This window comes from Euprymna scolopes, chromosome 5 (assembly GCF_053919585.1).
Source record: "Euprymna scolopes isolate OS-2025 chromosome 5, ASM5391958v1, whole genome shotgun sequence".
Lineage (NCBI taxonomy): Eukaryota > Metazoa > Mollusca > Cephalopoda > Sepiida > Sepiolidae > Euprymna > Euprymna scolopes.
In genome coordinates, this window is record NC_136486.1 from 18,277,895 (window position 1) to 18,287,304 (window position 9,410).

Below are 9,410 nucleotides of genomic sequence, written 5' to 3' on the forward strand. Positions count from 1 at the left end.
ATCAGCTCTCATCTAAAAAAATTCAGAACTTTACTGAAATCGATTTCTACACTTGAATTTTCCGATGAGTTAAAAATTGGATTTTTTACTAGATTAGAATAAACTGGCAGAAATGTGATGACAATATCATTCTACAACTTGTACAGATGTTATAGAAATAAAACAAAAATGCTAGCAATCAAATGTGGTTGATTAATAATATGTTGTTAGATGCAATTGGATCTGGGTTTGTTTTTTTTTTAAGTGAAATCTAAGAATTAGCTTGGAAGCCAGTTGCTAGAAATGTTTTCACTGGTTTGTTTCTTTATACTTAATCAAGGTATGCGTCCTTTTTGAAAAGGTTTGCTTTTTCAAGTAAATATTGGGCATTGGAGAAAAATCCCCTCCCACACACACACTTTTGGGATGAAAATTTAAAAAAATTTAAATCCAGGGGATCATATTTTTACATCATATTAACCATTTGTTCTCAATATACTGAAGAGAGTAAGATTGTCATTATTGTAATACACTTTATGAATATTATAATACCCTTTTGAAATCTTATTAATAGTACCTTTATTATGGGACACTTTAGAAATCTTAGTATAAGACCATATGGAAATATCAGTCAGAAGTAAAGCTAAATTTTCAAAGTTTTGAAATCTTTATTTGCTTATAAAACTTCAATGAGACATTCACAGAGTGTTGAAAAGTGAGAAAAAAAATAGAATTATTTTTCAGATCATTTTTTTTAAACAAAGAAGTTTGATTTTTATGTAATTTTTTTCCATTCAAAAATATCAATTATTTTCTTTTTTCTTTTTTTTCATTCTATAAATCTCAAACCATCTCTAACGCTATTTAAAGATTTAAGAACTTGACTGTTTTCTTTCATAAACTCTTGGATATTTTCTCTCATCTTTTTAGATATTTGCTTAAAGAATTTTTTTTTAACACCAATTTTGGAATTTCCTATTCTAAACAATTCTAAATAGATTTTCTTTTGAAATTGATTTAAAAAAAATGAAATTTCTATCTTTGAAAGTATCAAAATATTTTAACTGTTTTCATTCTTTCACTAATCGACACCAAATGAGACAAATTAGATTAAAAAAAAATGATCTCATATTTTCGTTTTATCGATTGCATAGGTACAGCCAAATTTTGTACAAAAAAAACTGATGCTGGGAAGTTTGAAAAATTCAAAACCATGTATTAACAATTATTTTTACATTTTCTCTCAAAAAGAAAATTTAAAATTAATTTTTTTAAAGCTAATAAATTTTATTATAACATAGAAAAATTTATTTTCTACATGCATGTTTTGTTTTATTTTCAAATAATTAAAAACTGGTATTAATTTTTTTTTTTTTTTTTTTAGCAAGAAATCACAATTTACATAAAACGCATTACAATGAAATTCTCTGACATACCTGCCTAGTTGTAATGTATGGAAATGATTTGTAAGATTTTATTTTATTTAAAAATCGTTTTTGCACATTTCAGTCATTCTTTTTCTTTATTCTTTTTTTTTTTTCTTTTATGAGTTTTTGGTGTTAACTATTCTGTTTTAAAAGATCTTACAGATCGTTTCCTAATGTTGAATTTAAAATTGTTTTAATAAAAATTACATCTTGCTAAATAATTAGATTATTCAACCATAGAGACATAAAAAAAATCTTTTGAAAGGGAATTTAAAATTGAAAAATTAAAACTTTTTCATCATTTCAATAATTTAGTAAATTATCGACTGTGTATAATTTGCTTAAATTCCGGTAAAAAAATTTTCCCATAAAACAAATTTTAATTTTTTTTGTGTATGTGAAGAAGTTTGTTTTTGTGTGTAATAACATTTTTTAAATGCTAAAAAATATTTTTCAAATCCCACTAGAAAAGAATCAGAAAAGTTAACTCCTTAAACAGGATAAATTTTGCATTCAAATTTCAAGTTTTATCAAAAAAAAGTTATAGTATATAATGATAGTGATTTTCTTTTTAAATTTTCTTTTTTTTTTTTCTTTTTTTTTCTTTTTTTTACATAAAAAAAACTGTTCTTACGCAAGCGAGGATATTTAGTGAATACTATTTACTACGAATTTTTATGTTTGACTTTTTTAATGTTGGAACAAATGTTGCATGACCAGAATATGAAGTCGAATTTTATGTGATAAATTAATTTCAACCTTTTTATAAGCAATTTAAACGACTTTTTTTTATAAGCAATTTAAACGAATTTTTTCTATAAGCAATTTGAATTACTTTTTTGTAAGCAATTTGAATTACTTTTTTTGTAATCAATTTAAATTACTTTTTCCCCCTTAATTTTATAACAACACGGAAGTGTTTCAGGTTATGTGACACATGATTTCTGTTTTTAACTTTAGAAATCCAGTCAATTGTACATTAGTTAACAACAAAAGAAGAGGATAAAAAAAATTTAGAACAAATAACTTTTACCAAATGAAAGAAAATTTGACTTTATCGATTTGTATAACTTTTCAGTTTTACAACTTTTTTTTAAAGTGTTCCTAATGTTAGAATTTGTATTGCAGACTCAGTGATCTGTAGAAACATGGACAACTTAGTGACGCCAGAAGTGTTCTTATAGTACAAAGTATTTTGAAACAAAGAACTTAAAAATATTTTCAGTAAATTAAAAAATATACAGCTTATTCAAATATTTAATTTTCAACCGATTGATGAGTTATTGATTGTATTTTTGTTCAATTTTCGATTTTTCAGTTAAACATTAGGCTAGTAAAAAAAAAAAAGTGGCAGCCATCTTAAATCCCTACAATGACCATGTAGGCTGTGATACAAATTTTAACATTAGAAACACTAAAATATTTAGGCTGTGATACAAATTTTAACATTAGAAACACTAAAATATTTAGGCTGTGATACAAATTTTAACATTAGAAACACTAAAACTGTTCCAAAACTGAAAAGCTGTCCAGATCAAAAGATCAAATTTTCTTGCATTTGGTTAAAGTTATTTGTTGTAAATTTTTCTTCACCTACCCTTTCTTTCTGTTGTTGTTGGTAACTATAATGCAACTTTGCCAAAATTTGAATCGTGAAGAATCATTTGTTTTAAAGGTCATAAATATGAATTTCTTGGGGTTTTTTTTGTTGTTTTTTGTTTTTTTTTATACTAGAAAAGTCATAAACAAAAAAATAATTTATACAAAGCGCATTTGAATGAAATGTTTTTATCAAACTCACTAATTTTAACATGGGGTAACGATTTGTAAGATTTTTTTTATCATTTAAAAATATCTTAAAAATAATTGTTTTCACACATTAAAACTAGGCAGTTTCCACCATATTTTCTTTTGTTTACAATTTCTTGCACATCTTATCTATTCTATATTTTCATTATTAAAAAAAAGACATCTTACAAATCGTTTCCACATCTTATTACTAGGTTTGTTCTTCAGAAGATTTTATTTTAATGTGTTTTATATAAATTATGTGTTTGTTTTTTTACGAATTCTCAGGTGTTAATTATTCTGTACTTTTTCCATGGAAACCATCAACCTTGATTTATTATTAAAAAAAAAATCTAATGTTACTTACTCTGCATTTGAGTGTGTGTGCATGTATGTTTTCATGAACTTTTGACCTTAATTTTTTTTTTTTTTTTTTTTTTTGCTTTTTACATTTCTTTTATTGATTTTACAAATTACCTACATATCTAGGTGTGTGCAAATGATACAACTGAATGAAAAACAATGTTTTACTTGTGCATTCGGTCTCTTGCTTTTGCACACACACACATACACACACACACACTCTCTCTCTCTCTAAATAAAAAAATAAATAAATAAAAGTGCAGGATTTTTGACACACTCCTAATATTGCCCACCGGTCCATCAACCTAAAATCAAACTCAAATCTTAATCTTTTTTTTTTCTTTTTTTTTTTTTTTTACTTTTAATTAACCCCTTCATTTTCCTAAGTGAATTTTTTTTTTTAGTACAGTCCATTTTAAAAAGGGGAAATGTGTTTATCAATATAATTGTTATCAAGCAATCATTTTTTTTATTATTTGAATTTGTATACATATAACTTGTATGTAAACAAATGACAATAAAAAAAAATCAGTGATGAAATTTCAACCATTAAATAATTTTATTTGTTTTGTTTTTTTATTAAAAAAAAAAGATGCTGGTTTGTATTGATGATCTTTTTAAAGCAAACGCATTTCAGGTGAAAACATTACATACTTACATGTCATGTCAAAATTAGTATAAATTCCAAAAATTATCAATTTAAGAAGGTTTATCTCCCTTATTTTTCACACTGACTTGGTTCCACATAAAAACATCCAATAAAACTCAATGCGATAAATTCTATTTTTACTTGTAATTTTTCTACTGGATAATTTTTCATAATTGTTAGAATTTACACTAATTTTGACATGACACGTAAGTACATAATGTTTTCGCCTGAAATTTATTGGCTTAAATGATCACCAATATAAACAACCACAAAAAGAAATCCATTTTTTCTCTTTTTTTCTTTGTTGTTTATTTGTTTGTTGAGTCTATAAAAACAGGACAAAGTCCATTTCTAATATTTAAAACCAGTTTATTAGTAATTTCGTTAACATCAAAAAAAAAGAAAGAGAGGAAACGTTGTCTACTGAAAGTCTACAAGCAATTTACCTTCAAGTCGGGATAGCTGGTGCTTGGGAATCCAGTGGATAGATGTAGAAAATAGAAAGAGGGTATATGATAGAGAATACTATGTTCAGAATTCTGAACAAGCAAAAGTTTAGAATGTTTATGTGTAGGATAAATATCCTTTATGTAGAGTAATCAAGAGTTCATATTATGAAAAAGTCTGTATGTATTCTGTGGTAAAATCAGGCCATGTCTGTATAGATATATATGATGCGTTCGGTGGCAGAACGACGTAAGCACTAAAAGTTGAAATTTTTAGATTTTTGTCACAAGGCACATAAAATATTAAAGAGAATCTAATCACAAAATATCATGGCTGAATTCAAAGTATTTCTATGAAAATAAGTATTTGAATATTTGATATACATCTGTTGAAATGTGGATATTTAAAACCATAGATTTTCTTTAAGTTAAAGAACCTAATTATGTTCTATTTGTTTTGATTTTTCCAGACTTGCAAATCAACGAGCACTAACGTCATTGTTGTTCATTAAAGTTGAACATTATAAAAAAAATTTAATTTTGGAAGCCCCTTAAATATGGCTGGAAGAAAGAGAACAAGAAAGCTTGACTAGTAGGAAAGAGAAACAGCAAAACGGAAGCGAAATAGTGGAGAGGAATATGTCAGTAGTTCTTCAAAATGCATTGTAGGAAAGCTCAGGCATGGTTTTGCAAAAAAAAAAAAAGAAAAAGCTGCGTTAATATTCAAATAATTCTGGAAAATAGGAAATTATAACGAGCAAAATAACTACATTAACCTCTTTTTCTGTGAAAAATATCAAGTATCAATGATCTTCCACAGAACACGTGTGTTACATTAAGTCAGCGTGTGTGCAGCTGTTGCCATGTTGGATTTGAGTTTCTTGTCAGATCCAAAGCTAAAGAGAAGTTTAAAGGGCGAAAGAAATTCTGTGGATGAGTCAGCTAGCTGTGTCGTCTGGTGTCTAAATAGAGGAAATATCGCAATGCTTGCTGTCTTTTATAACTTGGGTCTATGCTCTGTTTGCTTGAAAGCCTGTTTCTGATTAGGTAAACCAATTAAATGTTTGTACCAATCAGAGCTCAGCTAAGAAAATAAGCATAGATTCAAAATACTGCTAATGACAGCTTTTTGTTGCCATTGCTGCTTGTGGTAATATGGCTACAAGTTGAACTTCTGCTTAGAGCTTGCAAAGATTGCACCTCAAGAACATGTGGTCTGCATGAAGTACTCTTTGTTAGTCTCAGATATTTGTTATCCTGCTTTGACAGAGTTAAAAACAGACTTTGTAATCTAGTAAGCGATGCCCTTTTCTCTTCTCTGCAACCTCTTTTCCACAGAAGATGTTCCGAGCCTGTTTCTGCTCTATCGCTATTTTCATGGCAAATATTTGACTGAGCTCCAATTTATGGTCCCCTCCCCTCGCCTATCTTTCACAAAAAACACTCATCTAGCCAAAATCACTGCCTCTGGAACTCTGTTCCATTGGTTTGCTTTCCAGCTGACTACAATATTGTCATCTTCAAGCCCAACGTAAATAAGTTCTTATTGAATTGTCCTTGTAAATAATCTAATTAAACTAAATTTCTACCACAAAAGATTATTATGTGACTGTTTGAATGACTACAATACATACATTAACCCTTATCCTCGAGTGGCTTCTGGACCTTGGTACGTGGTAACTCCTTTGTACAAAAAAAAAAAAACCTGCAAAATTATAGGTGTTTACACCACACTTTCCCTCCCCTGATCAGAGAACAGCAAAACTTAGTGGTTGCACACATTTGTTCACATTACATTTAAATTTTTGCATGTTGGTATAATCAGGGGAGTAGGTGGGGAGATTCTAAAAGCAAGAATTTTAAGGAAAGAAACTATTGGAGTAGAAAGCCCTCCAGCATCTGGGGATCTCTTCAGTGAAGGGGTGTGATTTTACTGCTTGTTGAGTTTAGTTCTGTTTGTAACAGAACTGATGATGCATGTGTAGCAGCAGCATCTCACATATGCAAATGAGCAAGCTAGTGTGAGAGGTGATGTCACAGCGGAGGAAGAGAAGGGAAAGAAAAGCAGAGGACTTTGAAGCATGGGTCGATGCAAGAGGAATTTTTAAAACAAGATGCAATCGGAACTTTGAACAAAAAAAAAAATGGTTGGACGAATATGTAGTTGGTGCAAGCTGCAGAAAGAAAAGCAGAGATTAAAAAAAAACGTGGCAGTGAATGGAGTGGAACAGACATGTCGACACAGGAGGAGAAAAAGTATGTGTTTGACATGGCAGAGTTTTGTTAACTACATGATGAACTAAGAGACTCTTAAAACAAGATCAATGTATTGTTTGGAAAGTACCATAAATAAATGCCTTTTATTTCAACTACAAAAAAAGCTAGGTTAAGTTTCTTTCCTTTTGTTTCTTTGCAAGACTTTCATATCTACAGGGTGGAACAATAAAGTTGTCCCTTTAAGAAAACAACACTACAGCTTAATTTTAAAACTTATTGAAAAAATCTATTCAGGTAACTTGATTATGTAGTAGAGCGGACATTATTCAATGTAGTCACTTTCAGCCTCAATCACTGTCTCGATATGGGTCTGGAATTGGGAGCACACCTTTTCCACAAGCATTAATGGAAGCTCGACAAATAATCAGCAGATGGCAGGCTGGCTTTGGTGTTGTGGGGGGTTATATTGGTGATGTTCTCGACGTATGATCAAACAAAGTAGTCCAGCAGGGTCAGGGAAGGAGGGAAGCTAGTGAGAGAAAGGTGCAAAGTTATAGCACTCCTTCTGAAGACAAACCTGGGTTTCTTTGTACTTTTGGGCCGGTGCCACACCCAAGGTCTGCCAGTGACCACCTGATTGTACAAGAGAATCACCACACTCTTCAGCATATCAAGGTACACTTTGGTGTTGACTTTCAAGCCGACTTTGAAGATTGAGATGGCATGATGTGGCCCTCACTTGAAACTACACCAGAAACCATAACTGTGGCTGGAAACTGTTTTCATCACCCTGGGCACGTCCCTGTTGTTTGTGGCAATCTAGTGGTGCATTTTGAGGATTCTTTCAATGTTCATGTTGTCATAATTTGGATGGGTAAAGAACATGAGTTGTACAGCGGCGCATCTCCAATCTCACTCACTGAACATTGTCACTATCAGACATGGTAGAAGGCTCCTACCGATCTTGGGATTTGTACACAACTGGCCAACTAGTGGATGGTCTGCAACAAAAGAAAACCAGTTTTCATCCAACGGAAATGGAATCATGTTTTTTCTATGGCGAAAAATATATAGTTCCACCCTGCAATGTATGGGTCTGAGTTAAAATATTACAACATTGTTAGACATTGAAGAGTATTCGTTGGAGCACATTTTGTTGAAGTATTTGTAAAACAAGCGCAGGGATATAACATTGCGATGATGGGTCAGGGGTTGGAGTTTGGTAGACCATGTGGTACTTATTAAGTTAGAAACTGTCTTTTGCATCTTGCCCAAGAGGAAAAGACTAGTGGATTGTGCATCAATCCAGATAGAGCATCAATGCTCCATGCATGAAGGTATGACATAAAAATATGGCAGGTGTATGAGGTTTTCTACCATTTGTCTCCCTCCCCCATCAGTATAAATACCTCTGCTAAACTTGATTAGCAGCAAAATCTCACCTCTTCATCGTAGAGATTAAAAAATGCCAAACTTTGGTTCAAATTACTTCTTTTCTTGGATCGCTTGCCTTTGAAATATGCCTCCTTGTTCTCCGTTTCCTTGACTGAACCAACAAATTTAAATGTAATGTGAACAAATTTCAATGTGATGTGCACAACTCTCCACTTCAGATATCCACTGTAAATCTGGCCTTTACATTACAGTAACCCCTTACATCTCTGTGGCAATTTATATTATTTTTTTTATGTAAATCGCTCCAGACAAGGCATGAAGCATCCTTGATGTAAGGAGCTAAAATAAAAAACACTTCAAGCTCAAAAACTAACAATAAGTTTTATATGAATAGATTCCGACCGAGAAAACAATTCTTCACCCTTTATCAGAAACATTGCTCATGAAATATGAGAACTAAAGGACGAAATAAGGGAGGTAAGAGTTATGAAGTTGCTGAAAGTAGACCCAAGATCGACTTTATACTCTTAAATAACATAAATGGTAAGAGTGGTTCACTAATAGATCGACAGGCCAAAGTTCAATCTTCGGTCCATCGGTTAAATTGTACAAAAGATTTAAAACAATGGTACCTAATCCTCCCTTGCAAAATACTCCACATTATAAAGTGAGGATCAAGAGTAAGGGTAGGATTAATCCTAAAAAGAAAAAATGTCGCCGCTCCCTATATGTGGAGTTATGATGTGGCTGAAAGTGAATCAAGTTTGGCGTCAAAGCTTTAAAAAGAAAACATATTTTGAATTTGGGAACTTATACAGAATTTCGAAACGGGAACCTTTATTTACTTCATGGTTCTAGTTGCCAAGTTTGAATTGATTCACTTGAAGAGCATTGGAAGTTACATCAGTCGAAATATTGTGAATAAGCCAAACATCTTAATATCGTTTTTTTTTTTTTCTTCTTTCTCTGACTCTAACTCCTATGCTAAACAATGATACATGATATTGAATGCAACTTGAGACTCAAATATTGAGTTGTTGATGATTAAAACCTTATTCTTGTAATCTCTCTCTCTCTCTCTCTCCACAAATGTCAAAGCCCTTTCTTAATGCATATCTCTTAACATGAAAGACCTTTGCAGGATTC

At 31.0% G+C, this 9,410-nt stretch overlaps 1 long non-coding RNA gene across 1 annotated transcript in view; it reads left to right on the forward strand.

The window, feature by feature from the left end:
- Positions 1 to 4,125, forward strand: part of LOC145276716 (uncharacterized) — a 6,769-nt gene extending 2,644 nt beyond the window's left edge. Inside the window, exons 1-2 of the long non-coding RNA XR_013867999.1 lie at positions 1 to 2,790; positions 2,834 to 4,125. The exon at positions 1 to 2,790 is cut by the window's left edge and continues 2,644 nt beyond it. This is a non-coding gene — a long non-coding RNA (uncharacterized LOC145276716). The remainder of the gene's footprint in view (positions 2,791 to 2,833) is intronic.
- The last annotated feature ends 5,285 nt before the right edge of the window (positions 4,126 to 9,410 follow it).